The sequence below is a fragment of the Quercus lobata genome, chromosome 5, assembly GCF_001633185.2.
Source record: "Quercus lobata isolate SW786 chromosome 5, ValleyOak3.0 Primary Assembly, whole genome shotgun sequence".
In the NCBI taxonomy this organism is placed as follows: domain Eukaryota; kingdom Viridiplantae; phylum Streptophyta; class Magnoliopsida; order Fagales; family Fagaceae; genus Quercus; species Quercus lobata.
In genome coordinates this window covers 70,093,189-70,103,155 of record NC_044908.1, presented here as the reverse complement: position 1 = coordinate 70,103,155, position 9,967 = coordinate 70,093,189, and the positions used below count along the sequence as shown (strand labels likewise).

General features: G+C 32.8%; 1 long non-coding RNA gene across 1 annotated transcript; it reads left to right on the top strand.

Moving 5' to 3' along the window:
* Positions 1 to 3,691: 3,691 nt before the first annotated feature.
* Positions 3,692 to 7,759, top strand: LOC115989439. The gene is made up of 3 exons (XR_004091929.1): positions 3,692 to 3,738; positions 4,381 to 4,546; positions 7,702 to 7,759. It is a non-coding gene; the product is annotated as an uncharacterized LOC115989439 (long non-coding RNA).
* The last annotated feature ends 2,208 nt before the right edge of the window (positions 7,760 to 9,967 follow it).

The following is a 9,967-nucleotide window of genomic DNA, read 5'->3' as shown; positions in this document are numbered from 1 at the left end:
AGGAAAATGATTTTTGGGCATATTATTATTGGATGAAATAAGGTTTACCTTTGTGGTGGAATTACCATTGCTCTCTTGTGTCATGAGTGCATCTTGTCCTCTAGCCTCCTCCTCCACACGGATGTGTGTGATTAAAGTCTCCAAGGATGTCTCCTTTTGTTTGTGCCGCAAAGTCTTTTGGAACTCCCTCCAAGATTGTGGTAGTTTATCAATTATACCAGCTACCACCAAATTGTCTCCAATCTTTATGCCTTCGGATCTCAATTCTGCCACAATCATTTGAAAGTCTTGTGCTTGATCCACCACCGATTTTCCATCCACCATTTGGTAACGGAAAAATCTACTAGCAGCATACTTCTTTGCACCTGCCTCCTCGGTATCATACTTGCTTTGTAAAGCTTTCCAAGTTTTCTTAGCAGAATTGTAAGTTGTATTATAATAATCATAGAAATGATCGGCAAGACAATTCAATAGATAAGAGCGACAATTATATTCATCTTTTGTATACTTATCTATTTTTTCTTGATGGAGAATATATTCTTCCTCACTCATCTCATCGGTAGGAACTTTTGACGGATTCTTGTCAGTGAGTATGTAGGAGACTTTGAGAAGACTCAAGTAGAAGAGGACCTTTCCTTTCCACCTCTTGAAATGGGCTCCCTTAAAGCGAAAAGGCTTGTTGAGATCTCCAACAGGCTCATTTGGTTTCTCTTGTGTAGGCTCCATGTGTTTGAATCTCCTTAAAATTGTTGGTGCAAACACAATAATAATGGAAATAATACACAAAGAGAAACTGAATAGTACTTCTGAATATTATTAATATAAAGAAAGGAAATACACAACACTATTAGGACTGAGGCGCGGCACTCGCTCTCTTTAAGGAGATTCAAGCCCTTGGTTGGCTAAATCTAGTAACCAAGGGGCTGATTCATTTCCATTTTTGATACCTCCACTCTTCACCTCCCCCTTGCGCACGTATCTAGCCCAATATCTGAGACAATTCATGTTAGCCCATTAATCACCACAATTAAAAAGAATAAAATAATCTCTCTCCTTTTCAATGTGGGATTAAACATTTTTCACAACTCTTCATCTTCCATATTCACTCCCACATCTTTACATTTATGTTATAACATTTACTCATTTTAATTATTTAATATTAAAATGTTCCAACAATTGGCTTACAAGCACACAAAATATTAAGACAGTCATCAACTGTAGAAACCAAATGGTGGTTATTCCGTTAACTAGACAATGAATAAAAAATAATCTTGAGTAAGCCTAAATAACGGCTCCAAGTAAAATAGAGTTTGATGGCTTTAAACATAGTTCAAGATTTTTTTTTTGTTGTTGTTGTTGAGAATACTAATTATTTTAACACACGCAAGTTGAAAGAGGAGAAGATTTTAAAGAAATTAACAGTGGTGTATATACAATAAAGACGCTTCAAACATAGGCCTACTCAATATAAAAATATATACAATAATACCACTTTGTGTATTTAAGCTTGAAATTTCAAAAGACTCTTTCAAGCACTCCCAATTAGCTTCAGCCATGTATTTTCTGTCATAGCAATGTGATTTCATCTTTAAAGCAATGCAATTTCTTCTTCCAATCTGGAAAGAGCTTCAAAAGTTTGAGGGGCCCTCTCTACCTGCAACATTAGGTTGCTTTCTCAAGCTGGGATCTATGATGAGAAGGTCGGCATTTTACAACTGATAAAAAATAAGTTTGTCCACCTTTTTCTACATGCTTTTGGCTTTAATAAACTTGTCCGTCGCAGCACCAATAGTACTCAAGAATAAATTCAATAGACAATTTACTCATATTTTGCTCTCGAATGTGGTGTAAAAGATGTTTGCAAAGCTCCACAAAGTGCGATCTTATGTTATCGAGAAGAGTGAAACTAATTGGAGCAGAAAAATACTTCTTGATTGCCGCAAGAGATGCATCCAGTTATTAAGAAGAACATGTTGAGGTAGCTCCGGTTGAAGTAGAGACCAGATTAAAATATGGTATACATAATAGAGACCAAATAGCAAATACATGGTTTACCTTATAATTTTATATTAGTAATGCATTAAGTTATTTTCATATGTATTCTTTGATTTTTTGAATTTATTTAGTTAGCACAATAACACAACAACCAATTAATGTATTTTTAGCAAAGTTTTCATGATAACCATTTAAAGGTGAATAGTTAGGAAATTTGATAAGACAAATTAAAATTAAATTGCAACAAATCACAATTTAAAGTTAGATGTCATATATATTCCCCTAAATACAAAATATTTATGACTGCTATTAATATATATATATATATATATATATATATATTTATATATATATATTTATATATATATATAATTAGATTTAATTTTTGTGAAAAAATTATTAATGGACATTGAAAGCAATCAATAAGATGATGTGTCCTTATTGTCTGCCTTGAGAAAGTAACATTTTTTTTTTTTTTTTGAGAAGGAGAAAGTGACAAATGATAGAGACGTTTTTGTTTTTTCTTGTTTACTCCTAGAAGAGAAATATGTGTAGAAATTTCCTTTTGAAAAATTATTTAAAATATTATATAATATTGTATTAGTATTGCGTTAAGTTCTTTTCATATGTATTTTTTGATGTTTCGAATCTAATAATAATAATAATAATAATAATAGGTGAAACTGAAAGAAACACAAATTAAAATTTCAAATTATAGTTACAATTTTGTGCTATGTGTCTACATCTATGGGAAGAGCACCTCATAATTATCCTTCCAATTATTCAATTAAAATATGAAATTGAAGTTCAATTTTGCTCGGCTAAATGTATGTGAGCCTATTCTCATTAAAATCACTTCAATATATCGGGTCAAGTGAGCTACTGTGCTAATTAAGTTTTTTCTTGATTTTGTTGTCAAACGTGGAAACCAAAGAGGCTATTCCTTTTCTTTTTTTTCCTGATAGGCAAAGAGGCTATTTTTATACCCGATAAAATCACTGATTTCACAAGAGATGGGAGGAAGAGAGACGTAAGGCACTATGAAGGAGAGATTGAGGACCACCACTATGTCAGACCATCTCCCACCTTCAACCTAGTCTCTTGCCACCAATATATATTGCCGGAACCACTACTAATAGAGGTATCTTTAAACAATAAAAATTGGTATCAAATATGATTTAGGTTTTGTTATTTTGGATTGATTTTTATTAATTTAGGTATTTGTCTTATTGGTTTTGATTAAGGTTGAATAACAAAGAAAGAAAGGGCATGATCAAAGACGTTTAAAACCCATTTAGCTTAGAATTGACAGTCATTGAAGGTATTGCCAAGAAACAAGGAATTTTCTTTGCTTAAACATGGTTTGGTTGTCATCCTATGTAATGTTCTTTTCTTCTTCTTCTTCTTATTTGAATGAATTTCATTCTTTGAATTGTATTTAGTTTTTTTTTTTTTTTTTTAAATTTTTATTTTATCATTTGTTTTTAATTCCTTTTGATTTTGGTGTCATTTTTTTTTTCTTCAAATTTTCGTATCTATTGGTTTGGGTGTCAATGTTAACTTTCTAATGAATACTCCAAACTGGGTTGAGTATTGCACGCCAACTATTTGATTTGTATTGTCCTTTTCTTATTATAATTATGATTGTTTTTTGGAATGTAAAATTGCATTCTTTTATTTTTCTATTTGTCTCCAGGGGACAAGAATGAGGCACTCCATACATATAGCAGAACTCTTGCAAAGGTCTATTTCTACTCTCTTTTGTCCATGCAGATTTTTTGTTTGGCAGCCAATTGCCAACTTAAAGCATACATATTATTAAAATATAAAGAGTAGCAACACTGATGTGAAACAACGAAACAAGTTGGTTGCTTTGGATTTTGTTCATTGTTTTCTTAAAAAATTATGAATAGGATTCTATATGAAGTGTTATTATATACGGTTATTTAACTATTTAGCTTAGTTTTTGTATTTTACTTTATGCATTTAATTCCTAAACCACATTCATCTCCCAAAAAAAAAAAAAAAAAAAAAAAAATCTAAACCACATATTGTTAATTCAATTTTATTAGTTGGATACATCTCATGGAATATTGGATCATGCTCACTTATTTATTTGGGTGAATTAAAGTGTCCTCTACATGTTTGAGTAAATGCTTGGTCATTAGGTCTTGCTAAAGATGTATTGATTTCATAGTGGTTATAGCCTCCTGTCCCACAATTGTTTTTCCAAATTAACTTTCTTACTTGGTCATGTTATGGGCATAGTTCAATTAAGTCATATCATATGAAATATGAGGCTTTAGCCTCAATTATTTATCAAGTTCTCTAATTTTATATATGCTGATAGTTGTTTCCCTTATGTTAACGTTTTTGTGATAATAGTGACTGAAAGGACCCAGCATGGACATTCTAGAAAAACATTTCCGACCTTGCTGTCATAAAGATAGACTCGTTTTATTTGTTGTGTTTTGGATTAGAGGGCTTTCTTCTGATACTGATGAAGTTATTCTAAAGGATGCTTTTGGACGATGTGGTGAGCGAATTGAAGGTAATGTAGTAGATTATTTAGGTTTTGTAACTTATAATTTTAGGAAAAAAAATTATATGTGACCACATTAGTGGGAGATCAAAAGGGTATGGGTTTGTGCAGTTCACTTCTAAAACTATGTGACCACAACTCTAAAAGAAATGGATGATCAGTTAAATTTACTTTGGCATGATATATTATATATATATATATATATATATATAAAAATGAGATGAGTTCAAGTAACATCTGATGTAACTCTTCTAGAATTACACATTTTCCTTGTACGTTTCTCAAAAAAAAAAAAAAAAATTACACCTTTTCCTAACCATTGATTTCAATTAGATCTAATGGCTAAAAAAACTCTATTGTTCATGTCGGATTGTCTAATTAAGAATATATTTTCTCTCTCTTTCGTCATTAAATTCCAAACCATTTTTAGCGCAATGAGAGAAAATTAATTTTCTTGGTTTTTTTACTTTTTCAGTTTTTCTCTTTCACTCTCTCTCCCTCTCTTCACATTCTTCTCCAACTTACGGCTTCTCTCTTCCCTAATCTCCACAGCCAGCATATATCCACTTTTTTTTGTTTGTTTGTTCTTTTGCGTAGTTTCCAATATTGGTTTTTAACATAAGAACTATTTCTAATGGTTTTCATTGTTATTTAATAGTGAGCTTTGATCCTTGTGATTACATGAGATTTTATTAGTTTTAGTCCTTTTCTATTAATGCTCTGAGGGAGAGGTTTTTTTTTTTTTTTTTGGCAGCAATTATAAGATCTACAAATAATTGATACAAAGGCAAAGTTAATTTGCTTCCCTTTAATTTCTTTTGGGATGTATTTTATATATGTACAGATTTACATGAGATCCAAATATGTAGATTACAGTTGTTTTGAAAGTTTAGATTACACAAGTGTATCAATTCCATGAGATAATATTTGGCTTGGCTGTAGTTATATGAAGTTTGAACTGATTTGTAGTATTCTTCAATTTTAGACATATTCTCACTTAAGAGAAACTAAATAAAAGGACTCTTTAGTGATAAGATTCAAGAAATATAGATAATTTTTTTTTTTTTTGGATTACTAAATTGACATTTAGATCAAAACTATCTCACTTTATTGCCAAGGGATAGGACTCTAACGAGTCTGACCAATAAAATATTTAAATTTTTGGCCTCAATTGGTTTTACATTGATATCTAAAACTAATGGCCTGTTTGGAAGTTTAGAGAGGGAGGAGAGTAGAGTGGAGTAAAGTGGAGGAGAGTAGTGGGGAGGAGAGTAGAGGGGAATGGTTCCCCTCCACCTTGTTTGGATGTTTTTAGAATTAGTAAGGGGGAAGGGAGTAATTAGCCTTTTCCCTTGTTTGGATGTTTTAAAAATTAGGATGGAGAGGAGAGGAAATAATTTAAATAGACAAATTTACCCCTATTTAAAAATGGACTTACAACAATAGTTTAAGATTAATTTGTTAGATTAAATAATTATTTAATCAACATTCTCATTCCATTAAATACCACTAATGTCCATAAAAAAAAAAAATATATATATATATATATATATTTATATATATACATATAAAACTACTATTAACTATTATAAAATAATTTTTATTACCTCAAAAAAAATTATAATAAAAATTAAATTAAATTTTCTTTATTGTATATACTTGTGTTGGGTTGAAGAAGAAAGCGTTTAACCAAAAAAAAAAGAAGAAGAAGAAGACAGAGGTTTTCCCAGCGAACCCCAAGGAGAACCCGTCGGAGCGAGCCACTGTCGTGTCGGAGCATGGCGATTGGAGATCGACAGCGATGGTGTGGTGGTTTGGAGCGGCTGCGATGGCGTGGTGGTTTGGAGCGACGGCGATGGTGGATTCTCTCTCTTTCACTCACTCCGATTCTCTCTCTCAGATTATATGTGGGTTTTGGTTTGCTTTGAATTTTTGTTGTGGGTCTCTCAGATCGGCGTGGATTGGATATCAAAATTGGCAGCAGGGACTGAAGATCGGTGGCGACAACGTGGTGGTTTGGAGATCGGCGGCAATGGCATGGTGGTTTGCAGCGGTGGCGATGGTGGATTCTCTCTCTTTCTCTCATTCTGATCCTCTCTTTCTCTCACTCCGATTCTCTCTCTCAGATTGGATGTGGGTTTTGGTTTTGGTTTGAATTTTTTGCAGGTTCAATCCGAATCGTTTTGCTTCCTTTTTTTTAAAAAAAAATTTTGTTTTGTTTTTTTCATTTTGATTTTGTTGTTAGGGTTTCAATTTCTAATGGAATTTGTATTTCATCGTGAGCTTGAATTTTTCTTGTTGGGTTGCCTTATTTGCAAAGTCAGTAACAAAGGTAAATAGTTAGATTCAAATTTTTTTTCTCATATTTTCTCGGGAAACAAACAAAAATTATTTGAATAATCTGTTTGTAATTTTGTTAATTTAAAAAGGTTAAATTAGGAAATTGGTTTGATCAATAATTTATCTACTCTACTCTCCCTCCAAATCTCTCCAATTTGGGGGAATTAAAAATGAGGGGTTAGAAGTAGTTGAAAAGCCTCCAAACCCCTCCAAATCCCTCCCCCTCTTTCTTTAAAAAAACTTCCAAACAAGGTAATTGGATTACTCTCCCTCCCTTTACTCTACTCCCCCTCCATTTTTAAACTCCCAAACAGGCCATAAATTATACTTGTAGATTTAACAATATAATTCTACATACAACTCCAATGAGTTGTGTGGGTCAGTGGAGGAGAAGGACGTGAGTGGTCTAGAGAGAAGAAGAAGAAGATGGGAAAGGTGGAAGGAGTTAATGATTTTTTTAAAAGAGAATTAATGACTTTTAATGCATTAGATTATTTATTTTTAGAAGTTGATGACATGGCTACTTGTGTGTTAGTAACCATTAGATCTAATTGAAATCAATGGTTAAAAAAAGGTGCAATTCTGGAAGAGTTATACCAGGTGTAACTTGAACTCATCTCTCTCTCTCTCTCTCTCTCTCTCTCTCTCTCTCTCTCTCTCTATATATATATATATATATATACACACACACACACACACACACACACACACACACACACACACATATATAATGTACTTTTTTTTTCCTTACAAGTAGTTCTGTTAAGCGCCTAATTTTAAATAAAAATAATTTGAATAACTAAACTTATGTTCAACCACTTCAGGTGTTGGATGGCAGAGTGTGCTACGCACACAAGCAAGAAAACAACTTGGATCTTGGGTACAATCATTTTCTCTTTGCATCCACTTAACTAATTAGATAGAACAGTTATGAAAATCACAATTTCCTCTTATTCCATTGTCTAATTTTTGTTGTTTGAGCATTTCATTCCTGATTATTTTTTTAATAATCCTTAATAGGTTGTTGCTGTTGCACTAAAGTGTGAAACAACCTAGGCACAATTTGACGACATGGCCACCAGGTAATGCCTTGGGCCGTGTAATATCTAATATTATCATTTCCTCTATAATAGTGAATTGAAAAATTACATGAGTTTGCCATTGTCTTCCTTGGTTCCCTCATCTTCCTAATTGGCAAAAGTTAATGATTCTGCTTTTATTAGAATATTAAATCTACACTTTCAAATTTAGCTTTCTATCAAGCACTATTCACCCCCAATTTGGATGTTATACTTATTTCCCATTTTCTTCAATGTCCTTGCAGTGAAGTAATTATTGCTCCTTTTTTTCCCTCTAATCTAGGTGCTCCTAGAACTCTTTTTGGTCTAAATTTCTACACAGATCTACCAATTAGGTATGTCAAGACTTCATTTACATATTCTTCCTTTTTGATTTAAATTTTTTTTATAACTATTACATGAACCATGTATGAGATAGAAAATGCTTTGCTCGATTGTGGAGCTTGGGTGATTTAGATATTTTCAAAAAAGGCAATTGAAAGGCTTGAGTTGTTTGTTATGAAAACTAACAAACAATCCAAATACCATCTATAGTCACAAAACTAACAAACCAAATAACACTAACCATAAAACATCTTTATGTTCTTTAAGCATCAACTTAAGAATAAAAAATTCTGATGAGAAGCCTAGGAAATTAAATTATGAGAATAAGTAAAAAAAAAAAAAAATCACAATAGACTGTTTAGGCAGTACACTAGGAAGGTCTAATTGCACTAGAAGGAGGCCAGTAATAAACTTGTCAATTGTATGTTGGAAATATTTTAGTGAATAAACAAGTTTTGATACAAAAGATAATATCCCAAATAATTAGCAAGAACATAAAATAAAAAGGAGTTTAGAACAATCTCACAATGCTATAGAATCACGCTGCAAAAACATTGTCCTTAAAGGTTGATTCGTGCCACCCAAAGTAAAACTTGGTGCGATTGGTTCTCTTGGCCAAACAACCCCCTAGGATTAGACTATAGCGTCGACTTTTGTGATGTACGCACTTCCACTCACAAAAGGTTTAAGAACAACCCTCTATTGCCTTTCCTTAGAACAAATATTCTTGTAGAAAAAAATATGTGGGAGAGAAAGATAGTAGACTTGTGTATTTCTAAAATATAGAGTAGTAAAAAAGACCCTTTAGAAAGTGTGTTATGATGAGTATTATATAGGCTACTTATGAAGATAATAGTCTATAGTTATTGGTTACTAATAATCCTTAAAAGCCCAACGGCTATATTATCAATTATTGTCTAACGGCTATTTTTCTCATAATTGCCCAACGGCTATTTTACTCATAAATTTCCAACAGCTAGAAAATAAATAAGAATAAAAGTGTTTGGAACACGCACCCACATCAACAATCCCCCACATGTTACAGACACAAAATAGGAAAGGCAAGCAACTAAAGAAAGCATGCATCAATATGGTACCATAAGGTTTTAACCATACATATGATAAATAAGCAGGAACTAAAAGACAATGGTGGAGTTAAAACTCTTTTAACCAAGTTATTAGTAAACCAAACTTATCACTTACATAACTTTCTTTATCAGGGTTGTTCTTAAGCGGGTTGGCGCCTTATCCAGGCCATGCACCACTGGGTTTCATGAGAGCTCTAGAGACCTACCCAAAAAGTCTCATAGAAAGCGGCACAACTTCCACTCACACATGGGTGGCATCCATCAGGAGTGCGTGCAGAACACCCCATCCCAACAAGTAGGGAGTATGGATCCATTAAGAGCTTAAAGCTCAACCTCCAACAATTTGCAACTTAATCGGTGGCATCCATCAGGAGTGCGTGTAGATACACCCCATCCCAATAGGTAGGGATATGGATCCATTAAGAGCCTAAAGCTTAACCTCACCAAATTCTGTAACTTAGCACTGTCTCACACCATAGGAATGGACTCATCACTAATCTCCTTACCGAGATAGCAGAAAATACGTAACAAATGACAGTGCCCATGGACCACTAATGACCTCTATCCATTTAACCTCTTGCATGGAATCATCCATCATA